Here is a 20673-nt window from a genome sequence, read left to right as displayed (position 1 = left end):
AATGCCCTGCTCTTCCTGTCACTCTTTCTGTCCCTGAAAAGCCTTTCCCAGTATTCTCAGAAATAAAAGTGTCAAGTTGGAAACTACAGATGTTTAACTCTCCCCGTCTTTCTCTCCCTCCATCTGTCTGCCAGATATCTTTCACAACAAAATGTTGGCACACTCCCTATGTGCACAGAATTGTCATAAGATGCCTGGGGAATGTAATATTAAGATTTTTGAGTATCCTGAAGCTCTGATCCCCAGGGTAGGTCATAGACAATGGCTGGGCAGGACACAAGGGTCCCTGTGTGTTCACCCAGCCATGCCCACACTGACAGGTGCTCACCCCAGGCCCCCATCCTGCTGTCCAGTGGTGCCCAGTCCAGGGCCAGAGAAAGGACCACAATGTAAGGGTGACCCAAACTGGAAAAGCTGTGAAGCTGCATCAGTGAAGGGCACCAACCCTGAAGACGGTAGAGTCTCTCCAGCCAGCTGAGTCATACAAAGGAGAGGGAGAGCAAATCTAAGACAAACTTCTCTATCACATTAGAAATACACACGAACCTCATGTCTGAAATCAAATCTGAGAACTGGCTGTCTCAGTTGGCTTATTCGTTTAACACTGCTTCTGTAAGATACAGAAGACAGAGCCCCTAGAAATCCAATGTAGTAAACTTTCTTCTTGGCCTAGAAAGGGGTCTCAGTGCTCCCTAGTTCTTTCCCTGGCTGGACTGTCCTGCGGTGTAGAGGAGCCTCCATCCTGAAAGTCATCTTTATGTAATTAATCATCACAGACTGAAGGGAAGTCATGCAATCAGAAAAATGCATTTTAAAAGCTTAAATTTGGAACTCTGCCCTGAAAAGTCCTATGAAATCAGTTCAAGGCCTGAAAGAGTGTTTGATAAGTATACATTTTGTTATAACCTCAGTTAAGCAAGAGAGACATCTCCATGATGAAATAGATACACCGGAAAGCAGCCAGCAGCACCCCCAGCAGCAAGGGACCCATCTCTGCTGTGCCGACAAGGAAGCTAGAGGCTGAGTAGCCCTCATCCCACGTGCTTGAGCTCTTCAGGACTTCCCATTTTTTGAATTTTGGAATACTTGCATTTATACTTACATTTCAACTCCCCAAACCCCAAATCTGAAAGGATCCAATGAGCATGACGTCAGCACTCAAAACGTTTCAGATTTTGGAGCATTTTCAGTTTCAAATTTGGGATGTTCAACTCACACCTGGGATAGAACTGGTTCTTATTCCAGCTGGCCCCAGAAAGAATAAAACTCAGTCATCTCAAAAGTCATGATTCAAGCGGTCTTTATGTTACTTTTCCAACACACACACGTTATTAAATTGTGTCCTTCTGAGGGGCCCCTTCCAGCAAGAGGTGGAGGCCCTCTCGTATTCTGTGGCCCTATCATATTCTGTCGTCTCCGCCGTCTCCCTGCTCACATTACAGACAGAGCAAGTTGGCAGAGCTGGGGATGGTCTCAGCATGGTACAGCCTCGCACTCTCACCGGGAGGAATCACGAGGCCTCTTAGACACCACTCCACTGAGATCACCTACCATACAGCCAAAAGCAGGCCAGCAGGTCCCTGTCCACCACCATCAGCGATGTTGTTTCTGACACCAAGATCTTCAGCTACGCTGTCGAGGAGCAGCAAGGCTGCATCAGGGGCTCGGGAGCCCTCCGCTGCCCCCTCTAGGAGGCTCTGGGCAGCGTATCTGGGAGACGGTCTCACAGCACTAAACATGCCTGCCCTGCCGGGGGTCTCCCTGCAGAATGGATGTGGTGTCAGACACCACGTGGAAAATGAGGTTAAGCAGGAGGCCCTTTTCTGTCTCAAATGATGTTAAAAGAAACTCGACATTAAGAGATTTTTGGGTTTTGGGGTTTTTTTTCCAGAATGACCCATTACTGAAATGTTTACCTTAAAATAGATGGAGAGGAGTCGGCCTTTGGGTTTAGCAGTCCTTTGAGGCGTCAGCAACTGTGGTGACTGTTAGGGTCAGATTTTTTCGGACAGGAAGTCAGGGATTTCCAAAGGGATTCCTCCCACCACCATTGTGCGGTTGGCTCTAGAATCAGAATTTCACCAAGAGGCTCCCTGAGGAGCGTCCATCCTTGTTACTGTGAAATTTACTGAAACTCTCCCACCCCCCACCAGAGCGTTTGGAAGGATTTTTTCCCTGCGTGAAAGTCAACAGGGGTTTCCTGAGCCCACTTCTGGAGTCACAACCAGGTGATACACAGAAAGTCAGCACTGCAGTTTCCAAGGCAGGCATGTGGGGGTGCGGCAGTAAGTGACCAGTTTCCTTCTTGCTGGTAATTAGGAAATCATTTCATAAGAACAAGGGCTAATTAAATATAAATAGTATTCAATGAAAACAATAAAATAGACATAGTATTTCCCCTCCAGAGGATGTAAGTTTCTTCTGGGCCTTATAAATATCTAAACTTTTAAGTTTCTATACATTTCTTTAATATTAATACAAATTAAAAAATAAGATTTTGTAGGATTTCCCAAAGTGCACATTATATATTTAATGTGGACGTTAGGATTTATTCAGAATTAAGTATCATTCTCTATTTTAGTAATACTGCTTGCTAAAAAGAATCTTCCTTTCAAATCATTACAGTCAGCTTAATTTTTTTTAAAGAATGCATTAATTGACTTAGGCAGTTTATGTAAACTTCTGTGGTATGTTTTGCTTCTAAGTCCTTCAGCCGGGCGCAGTGGCTCAAGTCTGTAATCCCAGCACTTTGGGAGGCCAAGGCGGGTGGGTCAACTAAGGTCAGGAGTTCAAGACCAACATGGTGAAACCCCGTCTCTACTAAAAAAGTACAAAATTAGCCAGGCTTGGTGGCACAGGCCTGTAATCTCAGCTACTCAGGAAGCTGAGGCAGGAGAATCACCTGAACCCGGGAGGCGGAGGTTACAGTGAGCCGAGATCACGCCATCGCACTCCAGCCTGGGCAACAAGAGTGAAACCCCGTCTCAAAAACAAACAAAAATTCCTTCCAGCGTCTTACACGCACTGCCTGTGTGCCGCCACACCCCGCTAGACCACAGTGTCCCTGGAATAGTGCTTGTGTGGGCCGCACCCACATGGCCTCCATCAGCACCAGAAAGATGCCATTCACACAGTTAAATAGCCAATGAATCGCGAGGTTAAGAAAGAAAAGCCATAAATCTAAGAAAAATTATAGCATCTTAGAAACCTCTAGGGAATCTCAGGATTTGTTTGTTTTTTGAGACAGGGTCTTCCTCTGTCATCCAGGCTGGAGGACAGTTGCACAATCATGGCTCACTGCAGCCTCAACTCCTGGGCTCAAGAGCTTCTCCCACCTCAGCCTCCCAAGTAGCTGCGACTACGGGGGTGCACCACCACAGCTGGCTAATTTTTGTATGTTTAGTAGAAACAGGATCTCGCTATGTTGCCTAGAGTGGTCTTGAACTTCTGGGCTTAAGTGATCCACCTGCCTCGGCCTCCTAAATTTGCTGAGATTACAGGTGTGAGCCACCACGCCTGGTCAGGATTTCTCTTTGATTCAATGTATTGATTCACTTTCAACTGTTGGTACACATACTGCTTTTCAAAGTTATTTTCTCTCCAGGCCCAAATGAAAACAGGCCCACAGCTTCTGGGCAGGCAGGATCGAAGGTGGGGGAAGCAAGAAGGGAGTCGGTGCCATTACTGACACCGATGCTCCGTGGAGATGGCTGTCCTCACACCCAGCTCTGATCCACATGTTCTCAGGACTCTTTAAGGCATAGAAAATAGTGTAAGGGGACCATCAAAATGTGCAGAATTACACAGCCTAAAGCTAGCCAGGAGGAAACACCACTCAGGAAGTATATTTTCCTTGTAAAATGCAGCCCATATTTAACTTGGCCATACGGCTACTAAAAGCAAAAGGTTCTGTGCTGTCCCGGGGGGACGAGAAAAGTGGATTCTGCTCTTAGTGCCTGCCTTCAGGATACCTACAATGGTTCAGGCAACGAGATACTACAGGGATAAAAGCAAACTAAAGCCAATTGTAGGCAGTATTTTCTGTGTAGTTTAGAAATGAGGAGGGGTGTCTACTGCAGGGTGGAGTTTCTCGAGTAACTGAATAAATAAGTAAATGTTCCATGATATACCTAGCAACATGAATTAGCATCTGTCCCACCACAGCACAATCTATACTCTTTTAACTTTTTTTTTTTTTTTATTTGCGACAGAGTCTTGCCCTTGTCACCCAGGCTGTAGTGCAATGGCACAATCTCGGCTTACTACAACCTCTGCCTCTTGGGTTCAGGCGATTCTCCTGCCTCAGCCTCCCGAATAGCTGGGATTATAGGCACCCGCCACCGTGTCTAATTTTTGTATTTTTAGTAGAGATGGAGTTTTGCTCTGTTAGTTAGGCTGGTCTCGAATTCCTGACCTCAAGTGATCCGTCCACCTCAGCCTCCCAAAGTGCTGGGATTACAGGCATCAGCCACCACACCTGACCTCTTTTAGCTTGTTTTTCATGAAGGACATCCTAAGACACCAGCTGGACTGCAGCGTGACCTGACGACACGTAAGTCCGAACGGACACAGAGCGGTGGCGTCTATTTTGCCAGGCAGCGTTCTGGTGTGTGTTACATCATGTTCACACACGGCACCCGCAGGAGCCTTCTGGGAGGGAGGTGTTGTGATTCGCCATTTATGTGATTTCATCAATATGCATTTTATCAGCCATGCAGTTTTAAGGGGCAGAGCCAGAAATGAGCCAAGCAACTGGCTCCACTGCCCATGCCATCAGCCACCGCGCCATGATGCCTCTTGAGTCATTCAGACTCCCGGCCCCGTCCGAGCTGACACCTGTCACAGCCATGCACAGGGCTGAGCGAAGCCTCGGGAATGTTAAGGCAGGTTGCCGGTTACCCCTGCATCCTGTAGACAGAACCCAAGCAAGTCAGGGTGCTCTGTGCAGTTCTGAGCATGATGCAGTGGGAGACAGGGCAGCACTGGGTCCTGGGGCAGGGCAGGCCCGGCCCGGCTCCACCAGCTGTCTCCCACCTGCCCTCCTGGGGGTCATTTAGGGGAATAACAGTAGGCTGAATCTCCTAGCAGGACTTAATTGGAAGAAGTAAAAGTATTGGGAATTTCCTGAAGAAGAGCTTTTACACAATAGATATTCTTGAAGTCCATTTACCATAGGCTGGTAAATAAAGTATTGAGCAATCTGCTCCTAACCCACTCGCCCTCATGCCTCACTCCCCTCTGTCCTACTGCACGAGCTCATGGAATTGCCTGTGGCTCTCCTGATGAACCGTCTATGGGTGTGTGTGTGTATGTGTGTGTAGGGAGTATTTGTGTATTCATATATTACTAGTGGAGCTTTTGCCTGTGCAATTCTCGCTGCCTAAGACAACCCCCATTTTGGTTTGAGGAGCAGAATTCTTGCTCATTCTTTAAGCTCAAGCTGCCATGGTGCGTTCTCTAATAAGCCTTCCTCACTTCTGGTTTTAGTTGCTCCACAGTCTGTGTTTGCAGAGAAAGTCTTATTTTAGCACCACATAGTATCATTACAGATAGGGAGGTGTATGTGTCATCCTTTTCCTTAAAAATATAAAATTCACAAAAAGGAGGATTACCTTTCACTCTACCATTAGCACAGGCTGGGCTCTGCAAGGGCAACTGGATGGATGGATGGATGGACAGATGGATGGATAGATGCATGGGTGGGTGGGTGGCGGATGGATAGATAGATGGATGGATAGACAGATGGGTGATTGGATGGATAGATGGATAGATGAATGGATGTTAGCCAGGGAAACTAAAACAATGGCAACTCTGAAAATACTCAGATGAAACCACAGAGGCCGGGCATGGTGGCTCATGACTGTAATCCCAGCACTTCAGAAGGCTGAGGTGGGTGGATAACCTAAGGTCAGGAGTTCGAGGCCAGCCTGGGCAACATGGGGAGACCCTTTCCCTACTAAAAATACAGAAAAAAAAAAATTAGCTGAGAGTGGTGGCATGCAGCATTTGTAGTCCTACCTACTCGGTAGGCTGGGGTCAGAGGATCACTTGAGCCCAGGAGAGGTCAAGGCTGCAGTGAGCCAAGATCATGCCACTGCACTCTAGCCTGGGCAACCGAGTGAGACCATGTCCCAAAAATAATAATAATAATAAAGTAAAAGCAAGTTTTTAAACTACACAAAGAATGGCAGATTAAGATATTATCCACATGACAGCTCCAAGTAGGGGCTATCTCACAAAAAAGGTTTTTTTAAAAAATAAATAAATAAAAGAGATCAATAGTTATATCTGGATGTTGGATTACAGCTAGGTTTTATTATCTCCTAAATAAAATGCTGAGTTTCAATATTTTCTAAAATAAATATATGCTGCTTTTATAATCAAAAAAAGTTGGGGGTTTTAAAGCATAGAAAAAGTCTATGAAACTTGAAAAAGTCTTAAGATACAGAAAGAAAAAAAGTATGACAATAAGGATGGGGGTTGAGACGATTATTATTATGATTTTTTTTTACTCTTTACATATTTTTTAATCTTATTAGGAACAGGCATGATTTTAAACTCATATTCCTGAACTATGGGGAGCATTTCCAACCTTGGGAAATCTCTCTAGGTACCTACACCTCCAGCCAGTGTTTCCTACCCCCGCTTCCAATGTAAGAAAAAGCCTCCACCAAGCTCACGCCCCTCTCCCTGCATCCGCCCAGCCCTTCCTCCCCTGCCTGTTCCTCCTCGCCGAGCGTATCTGGGGGTCGCGTGGGCCACGTGCAGGAATTAACATTTGTGTTTTTTACTGCGTGCAGGAACTGTGCGGGTGACATCAGTTACCACAGTCTCCAAACCCCCCGCGAGGTAGGCAGCACTGCCCTGTCTTCCAGTTGAGGAAACCGGGGCTCAGGGATGAGAAAACTCATCCGTGCTCCCCTTCAGGCAGCGACAAAGCGCGGCAGGAACCGGCCCCTCTTCCTGGTGGAATGAACAGGAGGGGCAGAGTCCAGGAGTGCGTGTCCTGTGTGACAATCAGGTACTGCTCAGGCACCTTTCAGAAAAGGGAGGGTGGGCTTGAAAGTTAGACGTTCCTCAACTAAAGGCCTTGGGCAGACGATCTCCCGTCTCTGGCACTTCCTCGTGTAGGACGCCCGCCTCACGGTGTTTCTGCCGGGATGAAATAAGCACGTGTCGGCAAAGCTGGAAGGTCAGTGTGTTTCTGAGGCCTTCCCTTTGGTGTCGGACACACCCGGGTCAGAGTCTCTTCCCTGTAACTTACTCCCACCAAGAGCCCAGGCAATTTGCTCAATTCAGTGATCTCGTCCTAAAACGCGAAGACCCACTCACCGGCGGGCGCCTTCTCTGCCACTCCATCACTGAGTTCCCTTAGGGAAGTGCAGGGCCCCCAGGAAGCAGGTCTCGGGATCCTGGCTGGGCTGGTCACAGCTCATTGTCCACAAGATACCCTGAGCTCTCCTGACCCGGTGTGGGCGATACACGAGCCTCTGGGCTGATGCGGGAGCAAGGGCCCTGCCCTCATGGATCACAGAGCTGGAGTCGAGGGAAAGCTCATTATCTCCAGCAGAAGAAAGGAAACAATGCACAGAGCAGAAAACCAAGAAATGGGAAGAGGACAGGAGAGTGAGACCCCTGCAGCGAGTGGTGCTGAAGAACAGCTTCTGGGGGCTTCTGAGGTAAGTGTGCTAATAAATGCCACTTCTGGGTTAGCCTAGTGTGCGGGGATTCCCATCCCTAGAAACTGTAATCTTTCTGCCTAAAAGCAAAAGCTACTTCACCGGGCGGTCGTGGAGTTAAACAGGGTATTCACAGGAGCACGGTGCAGCCGCTACCCTAGCAAGCCTTCCACACGCAGGTGGAGTGCCCCCCAGAACAAGGTCTTCCCAAATGACAGAGGCCCCCCAGCAGGACAAGAAGGGGGCGCCAAGGCCCGGCAGCACCTACCGGAACAGGACGCCGAGGCCCGGCAGCACCTACCCAGACTGGGCGCCGAGGCCCGGCAACACCTACCCAGACAGGGCGCCGAGGCCCGGCAACACCTACCCGGACAGGGCGCCGAGGCCCGGCAGCACCTACCCGGACAGGGCGCCGAGGCCCGGCAGCACCTACCCGGACAGGGCGCCGAGGCCCGGCAGCACCTACCCGGACAGGGCGCCGAGGCCCGGCAGCATCTACCTGGACATGCTCCCAGCATCTTCCCGGCAACTGTCCCATTTCAGTCTCACAGTTCACACTCGAGACAGGCAGACCTACCAGCATCTTGATTCAATAAATGAAAAAATGCTCAATGCACAGAAATACTAAGTTTCTAGTCTCAGAAGACTGAGCAAAATTAGCAGCAGACCAACACCAAAGTCCAAATTCTCCTCTCTTCCTCTGTCTCTGGAGCCTTCAACAAGCGGCCTCAAAAAAAAAAAAACAAAAAAAAAACAAAAAAACCAAACACCTGAGACGTTGTTATCTGTTCCCTAGTAAGCTGGCGCTCACAAATTAGCAGGAATTCACCCCTGCTGGTCACAAGTTTAAGAGGTTTGGTCAGAGCCATGGATTCCAGTCCCTGTGGTCTCACCCCGTGAGGATGCCTGCTTCTGACTCTGCGGTCAGGTTCGCAGGGAGACGCAAGGGAGGTGAGGGGGCACCCGTGTGTCCGGACCCTTAGCCGCTGCCTGCTGTGAGCTCTTCGGTGAGGCGATGCATCGTGCAGAGGGAGCACCTCAGCTGTGAAACGTGTTGCGTGGATTTCCTGATCTGCTTCCTGCATCTGATTGGTGGATTTTTAAAAAATGCAAATGTTCTGAGATCCATGCTGTATGGAGCTTAGTGTCTCCGTCATTCCTTCATTGCTGACATGATGATATACCTGCATGGACCATACCTGAAAGTAGGAGAGGAATGAGATATCCTTGCACAGGAAGTGTGCGGTCGACTTGGTCCAAACCACATTGGACAGGGAGCTGCTGGCGCCTGCCCTCGCTCTAGTTATAACACAGACTGTGCTCACTGGAATCGCAGATTTGGAAGTACTGAAAGAAAACTGGATGAAAATAAATCAGTGCATTCACTCAAAAGAGTCTTTGAGTCAGAGGAGTACAAATCTTACTCTAGGTTTCTGTGAGTGTCCTTGGGGTGCAAACTGAAAGTATGTTGAAATAGGAAGCGTCTGCCCTTCTGTGTGGCTCCAATTCAAGAATTATTGATTCAGCCAAACATAAAGCATGAATACCAAGGTCGCACCAGAGCACCAAGGCTCTGGAGAGAGGCACCGGCTGAAAGACTCTCCTGAAAGTCCAGCCCTGAAGCCCAGCTCTGAGCAATGTCTGGGTCAACTTGACTCTTTCAAAATAAATGTTTCATTTTAAAACTGAAATCAAAGTTGAGTGTCGTACCAAGGAGGCTCAGCTGGAATCGGAAATCAGAGATTCCTGGGCTGAATAAATCCTACAATTGCTCACAACTGTTCGATCTGTTAAATTCACATTGATATCTCAATATTGACAATTAATTAACAATATTCATTCATTTGCTCATTTATTGAGCAGATATATATGAAGTATTTACAATGTGCCAGACAGTGTGCCAGCTACTAAAATAGTAGCAAGCAACCAGACAGACTTAGGCCCCATGGGGCTCAAGCCTCAGCGCGGAAGGCAAGTTGAGCCACTGCACGCATTTGAATGGAGTCAGGAAATAGGACAAAGGCTTGAAGGGACCAGCAATAAGACTCCAGGAGGGGCTAATATCCAGAATCTACAAATAACTCAAACAAATTTACAAGAAAAAAGCAACCCCATCAAAAAGTTGGCAAAGAATATGAACAGACACTTCTCAAAAGACATTTACGCAGCCAACAGACACATGAAAAAATGCTCATCATCACTGGCCATCAGAGAAATGCAAATCAAAACCACAATGAGATACCATCTCACACCAGTTAGAATGGTAATCATTTAAAAGTCAGGAAACAACAGATGCCGGAGAGGATGTGGAGAAATAGGAACGCTTTTATACTGTTGGCGGGAGTATAAATTCGTTCAACCATTGTGGAAGACAGTGTGGCAATTCCTCAAGGATCTAGAACTAGAAATACTATTTAACCTGGCAATCCCATTACTGGGTATATACCCAAAGGATTATAAATCATGCTACTATAAAGACACATGCACACGTATGTTTATTGAGGCACTATTCACAATAGCAAAGACTTGGAACCAACCCAAATGTCCATCAATGATAGACTGGTTAAAGAAAATGTGGCACATATACACCATGGAATACTATACAGCCATAAAAAAGGATGAGTTCATGTCCTTTGTAGGGACATGGATGAAGCTAGAAACCATCATTCTCAGCAAACTGTCACAAGGACAGAAAACCAAACACCACATGTTCTCACTCAAGAGGTGGGAACTGAACAATGAGATCACTTGGACACAAGGCAGGGAACATCACACACTGGGGCCTGTAGGGGGGTGTGGGGCTGGGGGGCTAGGGGAGGGATAGCATTAGGAGAAATATCTAATGTAAATGATGAGTTGATGGGTGCAACAAACCAACATGGCACATGTATACCTATGTATCAAACCTGCACGTTGTGCACATGTACCCTAGAACTTAAAGTATAATAATAATAATAATAAAAGAAGACTCCAGGAGATAAGGACAGATGGACCTGGTTCTTCTGTGGGGACAGGTGCATCCTCCCAGAATGTGAAAGTCATGCTGCAGCCTGAGAGAGGAACAGGAGAGCAGCCAGAGGAGTCCTTGAGGTAGAGACAAGCTTGACGGGTTCTAGAGACTGAGGGTGGCTGGAGCGCAGGGAGTGCTGGGGGTCTGGCAGGGCCAGCACAGGGGCCCGGTCACCTTGACCACAACGGGATCCACTGATGGCGTTTTAAAGAAAGGAAGCAGTGACGGGAACAGTAATATGATCAGTCTTGGGTTTTAGAAAGATTGCTTTGTGTCCTTTTCTACAAAAAAGGACTGATTCAGCTACTCCTAGATGGGTTTTGTGTCGCGCTAACACTGTTCAAATAAATGACCTAGATCTGCATGTCTCAACGTGAGTCAATTTCATGAACAAAATTTTGAATTTCTGAAGGTTTGCAGTTGCAGAAAGATACTGGATAATTCTATTTACATACATTTGAACCATGAAAAAACACCTATGTCTTCTAGGGAAGTGTAAAAACAGAGAAATGAAGGACAGGCATGGATTACTGTGTATTGATCACTTCTGAAGAGGAGGCCGGTGACAGGACCACAGGGCTTCCAGTGTCTCTGTTCACGAGATAGACTGTATCACTTGGGTTCCTTCTTTTTTTTTTTTTTTTTTTTTTGGAGAGATAGGGTCTTACTATGTTGCCAAGGCTGTCTTCAACTCCTGGGCTCCACAGGTCCTCCTGCATCAGCCTCCCAGAGGATTACAGGAGTGAGGCACCACGCCTGGCCTCATCTGGTTTCTTACATACACACAAAAAATATTTGAAGCGTAAGTGGCAAAATGATAACATGTATTAAATCTTAGTGGGATCCATGAGTCCATGAGTGTTTCTTTGTATTGCATTATGGTGTTTGAAATATTTTACAATTTACAATTTAAAGTGTAATGCCATATGTTTAAATAACTACCATTATTTATCAATTAAGTAATCTGGCCTGCTAATAAAAATGAGTGCAAACCATACAACCTTAAACATACCTAAGTAAAGTTAATCACCAGGTAAGAATGCTCAGGTTACTTCTGTATTCTTCCTGCCTGTGCCGCTGCGTAACTTACTCAGTTACTAAAAGTTCCAGCCAAGTGGAAATATGGAAATCTAAATAAAAACTTGTGTTTTGTCATTTTTAAAGTTCTGAGCTGTTGGTTTCATAGAGAGACTTGTCCAAGATCACAAACAAGTTATGGCAGAGTTGGATGTAGAACAGATTCCCAAACTCGGCCTTTTCTAATAATCTCATGGGTTTATTTGCATCACTGGTATAAACTGAAAAGAGGGCAGAAACCCCTGTTTCCTACTTCCTTTTTGTGTTTTGTTTCAGTTAAGATTTGACACAGTCCCAATTCTGCCTCACCTGCATCATCAAAAACGTCAGCATGATTCTCAAAAGTAGGATGTTATTCAGCTTGTACTTGCTACTCAGACTTCGTGATGGGGGAACAATGACCATTCGCTGCTTTAGGTCCAGGGAAAATGCCTGAGATCCCCAAAGGCAGGTGCACCGTGGCCAACCCCAAACCAGCCAGGTGACTGCGTGCAAAGGGAAGGAAGGTTGATGACATGAGAATTGATTTGTCATTGTTACTGATATTTTAGCTACTATTTTTGATGCAGAAATCAAGACTTGTGGTCTGTCAAGTAAAAGTGCAGTTCTGTGAGCAGGAAGAGCCAGTTTCATATCCAGATGGTCCTGCAATTGCCAGGCGGCAGTGTGGATGCAAAACCGATGTGTCTATAATTATACCTTGAGACTGAATAGGAACAACCTGATGTTATCATCTGTTCTTTACAAACTCTTTTAACGTCTGACTAAATATGGTTGATAGATGAAGGTTGTCCACAGACTGGTTTTTATTTCATTATTTGTTAGAAACAAGGTCTCACTGTCACCCAGGCTGGATTGCAGGGGTGCGATCATGGCTCACTGCAGCCTGGGACTCCCAAAGCGCTGGGATTCACAGGCATGAGCCAATGCACCTGGCCAACATATTTTTATTTCATTTTTTTTCTCTAAAATGCAGGTTTGAAGTTAACATCTGTAGCGTGTTCGGGGTGAGATGAGAGAACAGTTCAGTCTCACAAAGGTGCCTATTTAGGAAAACAAGGATTCCACCTTGGCAAACGCCACATGGCACCCAGGCTGGAACCTGAGCAGGCTGCCGTGTGTGGCTTGCCGGGCGCCAGGCGCCAGGACAGACCCTGCTGTGGAAGAGCATCTCCCCCGAGACCGTCCCATGTTTGGAATTCCCGAGGGGGAAACCCCTAAGTGCATGAGACAGTTTCAGAGGAATAAAGCCAGGTGGCGCGGGAGTTGGCCAGGTCAGGCAGGCTGCCTCTCTGCAGAGAAGCAAAGCACACCCTGATCTTTGCTCTGATGAGCTCCTGACAGCTCACCCTCACCAAGGTCTGTGTGGGCTCCACCCGTGGAAACCTCATGAGGTGCTCTCCTGTAAGAGCTCTGCCTTCTCCTGCCAGGTCACCTGCCTTCGGCCATCGGCCGCCCTCTTTGGGGGTCTCTGGTGAGCCGCCTCCCACTCTGACTGGCTCTCGGCAACAAGAGTTCCTACAGAAGGGCTTTTGATTTTGTCCAGGGGCTTCCAAGGACCCAGAGCATACTGTGGATGCCCCATAGAGCATGAGAACGCGATACCTGATCACTCCGCCACGCCATTCTACCCTGATTCGAAAGCACATGACCTTCTAGTCGCAGCGACTCAGGCCGTGAAACACCCTTATGTTGGGCTTTGCAAACAGAGACCCTTTCAGATAACAGCCGAGAAGGCCAAACAGCAGCAACATGGCCTGAAACATACATGGCCTTAAAGTGGGGTTTCGTTTCCAGTGATCGGCTGCCACTTTTGCTTAATGATATGACCTTTTACTGCAGGAGATGCCACTAAACTAATCACAGTTTGTTTCAAAAGTCTGCCACATCTGCCCAAATGCTATGACTTCCTGTTCCTGTGGGAATTCAAGCATGAAGCATGGTTTTGCATGCCTACCCTACGTGTGTTTTTTAGGTGGCCACTCACCTAGCTGTTCATGTGTGACTTTTAATTAATTTTTTAAAGAATTTTTAGAGATGGGGTCTCACTATGTTGCCCAGGCTGGTCTCGAACTCCTGGGCTCAAGTGAGCCTCCCACCTCGGCCTCTCAAAGTGTTGGCCTGAGCCACTGTGCCTGGCCCACGTGTGACCCTTTTTTTATGTTTCATTTTTTTGAGCTGGAGTTTCGCTCTTGTTGCCCAGGCTGGAGTGCAATGGCGTGATCTCGGCTCACTGCAACCTCTGCCACCTGGGTTCACGCCATTCTCCTGCCTCAGCCTCCTGAGTAGCTGGGATTACAGGCACCCGCCACCACGCCTGGCTAATTTTTGTGTTTTTAGTAGAGATGGGATTTCACCTTGTTGGCTGGGCTGGTCTCAAACTCCTCAGGTGATCCACCCACCTCAGCCTCCCAAAGTGCTGGAATACAGGTGTGAGCCACCACGCCCAGCCCCATGTATGACTTTTTTGATGCATATTTCCAGTTTGTACGTTAGACTTCAATAAAATTTTCTTTAAAAAGCAATTCCTGCCTCCAAGCGGTCTCCAAGTTAATTGGGAGACGTAAGCTAAACACCAGTGAAATACATTTCAACATGCATGGTCTTACTTGCACAAGATGGCCCCAGGTCCTGTAGGGACAATGTGAAAAGTCATCAGCTTGACCCTCATGGAGGTGCCGTCAAGCACAACCAGTGAAGACCAAAAGCAGAAAAGATGCATCATGAGGTCATACAGCAAGTGCTGAGGGAGATGTATAAGATAACCCAACAGATGATGGAAAGAGAGAGGGAGTCACTCCCCAGCACCCTGGTCAGGTCACGGAGAGGTGGCAGGCACAGGGTTATGAGGAGCACCCAGCTGCCCGGGACAGGACTTCAGGAAGAGGAGCATCGTGACTAGGGACAGATGTATGGCGGCTGTTACGTCCTGGCTGAGGAGTTCAGCTGTGATGACCTGGCCTAGATGAGGTCATCCTTTTTGGAGCATGGGGGTGGCACACAGGGTTACAGCAGAGGTGACATGATTCCGTGGGGACACAGCAGACGTGCCCAAGGCTGCCAAGTTCTAGGTGTGGCTATGCTTTTGTGGGTGGCACAGAAGGGAGTCCACCCAACTCCAGGCCTCTAGCAGGTCACTGCTGCCTCAGGGCACACACGCCCAACATGTGGCAGGAGGGGACTGGGTACAGTCAACATTATCTAAACCAAACCTCACCCAGGACATCAAAAGAGCCCACCTGGCCGGGCATGGTGGCTCATGCCTGTAATCCCAGTGCTCTGGGAGGCGAGGTGAGTGGATCACTTGAGGTCAGCAGTTCGAGACCAGCCTGGGTAACATGGTAATACCCCGTGTCTACTAAAAATACAAAAATTAGTTGGGCATGGTGGTGCGTGCCTATAATCCCAGCTACTCAGGAGGCTTGAATCTGGGAGGTGGAAGTTGCAGTGAGCTGAGATCACACCACTGCACTCCAGCCTGGATGACACAGTGAGATCCTGTCTTTAAAAAAAAAAAAAAGTGCTCGGCAACTTGTACTAAAATTTTACTTCTGATGAATTGGCCCCTCTGGCATTATAAAATGCTGCTGGCATTAGACAAAGCTTCTGTGTGCTGCTTGGCAGTTTTAACTTGAAGTCGATTTTAGCTTATAGAAGCATAGCTCCCTGTGCTCTCCAATGCTTTCCATTTGCATGGAGTATCTGTTCCCATCCCTTCACTCTCAGTCTGTGTTTCCTCAAAGGCCAAGTAGGTCTCTTGTAGGCAGCATACAGTGGGGTCTTATACATTTTTAACCCATTCATACACTCTATGTCTTTTGATTGGAGAATTTAATGCATTTATGTCCAAAGTAATTATGGTAGGTAAGAACTTACGACTCCCATTCTCTTAATTGTTTTCTGGTTGTTTTGTGGGTCTTTTGTTCCTTTCTTCCTCTCTTGCTGTCTTCTTTTGTCATTAGATTTTCTCTTGTGGTATGCTTTGATTCTTGACTTTCTACCTTTTGTGTATCTACTATAGGTTTTTGCTTTGTGGTCACTATATTTTATGTGGAAGCTTACATAAAATACCTTACAGTTCTAACAGTCTATTTTAAGCTGACGATTTAACTGATTGAATAAAATAACTCTACACTTTAAACTCCGGCCCCCCCACCCATTTTATGCTTTTGATGTCACTAATGACAGGTTTTTGTACTGTATATCCCTTAACATATTACCATAGCTGTATTATCCAGGGTTCTCCAGAGAACCAGAACCAACAGGAAGGCTAGATAGATGGGTAGATGAGAGGGGATTTACCAGGGGAACTGGCTCACACCGTTATGCAGGCTGAGAATCCCACAACAGGCTATCTGCAAGCTGCAGAACCAGAGAAGCCAGTGGCATGGCTCAGTCTATCGTCAGAGGCCTCAGAACCAGGGAAGCCAACAGAGCAACTTAGTCCAAGGCTGAAGGCCTGAGAACCCAGGGGGTCACTGGCGCAAGTCCCAGAGTCCAAAGGCTGGAAAACCTTGAGCTTTTATGTCCAAGGGCAGAAGATGGTGTCCCAGCTTCAGGACAGGGGAGAGGGGGCAGGGGAGAGAAAGAATTTGGCTTTCTTCTGCCATTTTCTTCTATCTGGGCTCTCAGACAATTGGATGGTGCTGAGGGCAAATCTTCCTCACAGTGGTTCAAATGCCAGTCTCTTCCCGGAACACCCTCACAGACACTTCCAGAAATAATACTTTACAAGCTATTGGGGTATCCCTTAATCTACTCAAGTTGACACCTGAAATTAACCATCACAGTATCTTTTATTGTTTAATAGTTTTGTCTTTCAGTCTTCAGACTAAAGATGTAGTTAATTTACATACCACCATTACAGTGTTCGAGTATTGTGAATTCAACTGTTTACTTACATTTACCAGCAAATTTTACACTTTTCAATGTTTTTGTGTTACTAATTAATGTCCTTTTCTTTCAGCTTGAAGAATTCCCTTAAGCATTTCTTATAAGACAGGTCTGGTGGTGGTGAACTCCCTCAGCTGATGTTTGCCTGGGAAAGTCCTTCTCCCTCCTTCATTTCTAAATGGCAGCCTTTCTGGGTACAGAAATTTTGGTTGGCAAGTTTTTATTTCCTTCAGCGCTCTGAATAGATCACCCCACTCTCTCTTGGCCTGTTAGGTTTCTGCTGTGAAATTCACTGACAGGCTCACAGGGTCACACAGCCAATTAGGGTTGGGGCTAAAATTAAAAACCAGACCCTGAGATCCTACGGCCCTTGTTACTATTTTGCACTATTGCAATGCCAGACATATGAAACAAGCTGAAAACAAGTCTGTGATCCAGCCGTTCGTAAAGATTTCCACAAACCCCATGAAACTGCGGGAGACTCAGCCCATGCAACAAGCAGGCAGGCTTTCTGTGGCCCGTCGGGTTGAGCAGATGGCTAAAGTCGTGCTGAAAATTGTGAGGCACTCATCTGCTCTCGCTGGCACTCTCTGAGAAAAGACAGTTAATAGAACCAGGAGATGGTGTCCCTGCCCTGCCCCTGCCCTGGCGGCTGCACGGTGCCACCTCCAGCTGGCGGAGGCTCCAGGGCAGGGACAAGCACCTCTCAGCACACGCTGCCACCACAAACCACACCCCAGCCACCCCATCCGGATGCGGAAGCACGTGGTGTCCCCCGTGGAGGCTACCAGCAGCGTGGAACCAGAGGCTGTAGCTTCATGGAGCTCATTTCAAAAGTTCTGATTATCGGCCGGGCGCGGTGGCTCACGTCTGTAATCCCAGCACTTTGGGAGGCCAAGGCAGGCAGATCATGAGGTCAAGAGATCGGGACCATCCTGGCCAACATGGTGAAACCCCATCTCTACTAAAAATACAAAAATTAGTCAGGCGTGGTGGCGCACGCTTGTGATCCCAGCTACTCGGGAGGCTGAGGCAGGAGAATTGCTTGAACCCGGGAGGTGGAGCTTGCAGTGAGCCGAGATCGCGCCACTCACTCCAGCCTGGTGATAGAGCGAGACTCCGTCTCAAAAAAAAAAAAAAAAAAAAAAGTTTGATTATCAGTATTTCACTTCATTTAGGCCGGCACACAGACTGGGCCTCTATTTTCTTATCTCAATATTTGTCCTCAAAATATCAAATCCCATCCAGTAGGATGTCATGCTTAGACACGGGATTCTATAAATCCCAGCAGATTCATAGAAAACGAAACACAGCAGCATTTTTAGGTAATTGAACGATGAAATACTGCCAGCTCAGGCTACAGGGAACAGATTCAGTACAAAGCGAGACTGGGCATTGGACTCCCAAAGTACTCTGGGCAGGATGCAAAAAAAAACCTCTCAGCTACAAACACAGGCCTCTCCAGGGAAAGGAAGAGCCACTCCCCAAACAAATCCAAGAGCCCAGAGGGTACAGCCAGGAGCGTGGAAGCCACCCAGGATGAGGCCCCAGCCCTGTCCAGAGGCTGCCGACCAGCACCCAGCTGCACTTCAGGACCACGTGGGCCAGAGACCCCTGTCTGCCGCCCACTTCCCCCTTTCTGAACAGGAAGGTTATGATAAGTACTTTTATGTGTCCACTCAGTTAGGCCATAGTACCCAGATATTCAATCAGTCATAGTCCGAACGTCACTGTGAAGGGTTTTTTTTTTTTGTTTTATTGTTTTGTTTGAGATAGAGTCTCGCTCTGTAGCCCAGGCTGGAGTGCAGTGGCGCAATCTCGACTCATTGCAAACTCCACCTCCCGGGTCATGCGATTCTCATGCCTCAGCCTCCTGACTAGCTGGGATCACAAGCACGCACCACTGCACCTGGCTAATTTTTGTGTTTTTAGTAGAGATGGGGGTTTCACCATGTTGGCCAGGCTGGTCTCAAACTCCTGACCTCAAGTGATCTGCCTACCTCAGCCTCCCAAAGTGCTGGGAGCCATGGCACCTGGCCTAAGCGTTTTTTTATGACATGATTAACATTTACATGGGAAGATTCTGAGTAAAACATGTTTCTATTCACAATATGGGTGGGCCTCATCCAATCAGTCAAAGCCTTAAGAGAAAAAACTGAGGTGGCCCGAGGAAGAGGGACTGTAACACCAGCACTTCCTTGGGTCTCCAGTCTGCCGGCCTGCCCTGCAGATCTCAAACTTGCTCCGTCACCATCAGATGAGCCAGGCCCTTCAATCTTGCTCTCTAATCCCTCTCACATGCGTAGACACACACACACACACACACACACGCACACACGTACCCAGTTGGCTCTGTTTCCCTGGAGAACTCTGACCAGCACGAGGGCCTACAGCAGTTCTCCTGTGCCTGCCCAGGGCTGTACACTGTGGGCTGGGGGTGGGTCTCTCATCGCTTTGGAGCACCAGCCTTCGCCTCGGAGGAGGGACTAGAGCCCAGGGAGGCACTTTCACACCTGACTTCCATGATGAGTCCCTGGAGCCCAAGCCTGATGCCACAACAGAATGAGATTTGGGGATTGCCGTGGCCTTTTTTATATGGAAGAGACATGACCTTAGTGGCAAGAGCAGATTCTGTTTTCCAAAGATGCGCCATGGATGCACCCCGCTCGGCACACCCTTCCGGCCCAGTGAGCTTCCCCTCTGCTCACAGCTGGGACCCCGTTCCCTCCCCTTCTACATGGCCGGCCGGGGACTGAGGGGGAAGCAACACAACATGAACCCCCACCTTGTGAGAAAGGTGACCAGTTCCACCTGCTGTTTTCTCAGGCCACAGTCCGTGGTGACCCTGACTCAACACACAGGGAGTCCACTGCATCAAGGCTGCCACGCTGGAGCGAGTACACGGACGGCCACAGAGTGACGGGGGAGGTCCCCGAGGGGCCCCTGCTGCACCAGCCCCAAATGTGTCAATCCTCCTGGCGCAAGCCTCAGGCAGCAAGTCAGGAGCCTCCATGGTTCCAGCCCTTGGCCTTCAAGTTCCGCATCTGGTGCTGACTGGCACCAAGGTGAGCTGTGCCCAGCGAGACTGCAGACTTTTAAGCAAAATGAATGCTATTGCTACTAACACAGGAACAGAAAACCCAACACCACAAGTTCTCACTTATAAGTGGGAGCTGAACAATGAGATCACATGGACACAGGGAGGGGAACAACACACACTGGGGCCTGTAGGGGGCGGTGGAGGGAGAGCATCAGGATAAATAGCTAATGCCTGCTGGGTTTAATACGTAGGTGATGGGTTGATGGGTGCAGCAAACCACCATGGCACACGTTTACCTATGTAACAAACCTGCACCTCCTGCACATGTAGCCTGGAACTTAAAATAAAATATAAATAAATAAATGCTATTGCTTTAAGCCACTAAGTTGTGCGTGGCTTATTCAACAACCATGATATTGGAACAAGGGTCTTGCTATGAATATTGAGAACTGTGGACTGCATCTTGCAGGAAAGGGAAGCTATGAAAGGCCCAATATTGTAAGATCTTAAAAAAATAATTGCTCTGAGCTGGGCGTAGTGGTTCATGCCTGTAATCCCAGCACTTTGGGAGGCCAAGGCAGGAAGATCACCTGAGGCCAGGAGTTCGAGACCAGCCTGGCCAACATGCTGAGACCCCATCTCTACTAAAAGTACAAAAAAAAATTGAGCTGGATGTGGTGGTGGGCGCCTGTAATCCCAGCTACTCGAGAGGCTGAGACATGAGAATTGCTTGAACTCGGGAGGTGGAGGTTGCAGTGAGCCGAGATGGTTCCACTGCACTCCAGCCTGGATTATAGAGCAAGACTCCATCTCAAAATGTAATAATAATAATAATAATAATTATTATTATTATTATTCTGACTTCTGTAGGAGGGTCTGTTCAAAGAGAGGACATGCAGAGCCTCTCCAGAGACTACTACAGAAGTCCAAGCATGAGATGGAGGTGGCCTGGACAAAGATGGTAGACTTCGTAG

At 47.8% G+C, this 20673-nt stretch overlaps 1 protein-coding gene across 3 annotated transcripts in view; it reads right to left on the bottom strand.

Annotated features, from left to right (window-relative positions):
- The window catches only part of KBTBD11 (kelch repeat and BTB domain containing 11), a 36902-nt gene that overhangs the window by 7641 nt on the left and 8588 nt on the right, over window positions 1–20673 (bottom strand). The window contains exon 1 of one of the 3 annotated variants that reach the window (XM_002805247.4): window positions 1917–2095. The exons of the other annotated variants lie outside the window; for them this stretch is intronic. The gene's annotated coding sequence lies outside the window, so the exon portion shown is untranslated. Of the gene's footprint in view, window positions 1–1916; window positions 2096–20673 lie in introns of those variants that run through there. 3 annotated transcript variants of the gene reach the window in all.

The sequence above is a fragment of the Macaca mulatta genome, chromosome 8 (genome assembly GCF_049350105.2).
Source record: "Macaca mulatta isolate MMU2019108-1 chromosome 8, T2T-MMU8v2.0, whole genome shotgun sequence".
NCBI lineage: Eukaryota > Metazoa > Chordata > Mammalia > Primates > Cercopithecidae > Macaca > Macaca mulatta.
This window is presented reverse-complemented; position numbering and strand designations above follow the sequence as displayed.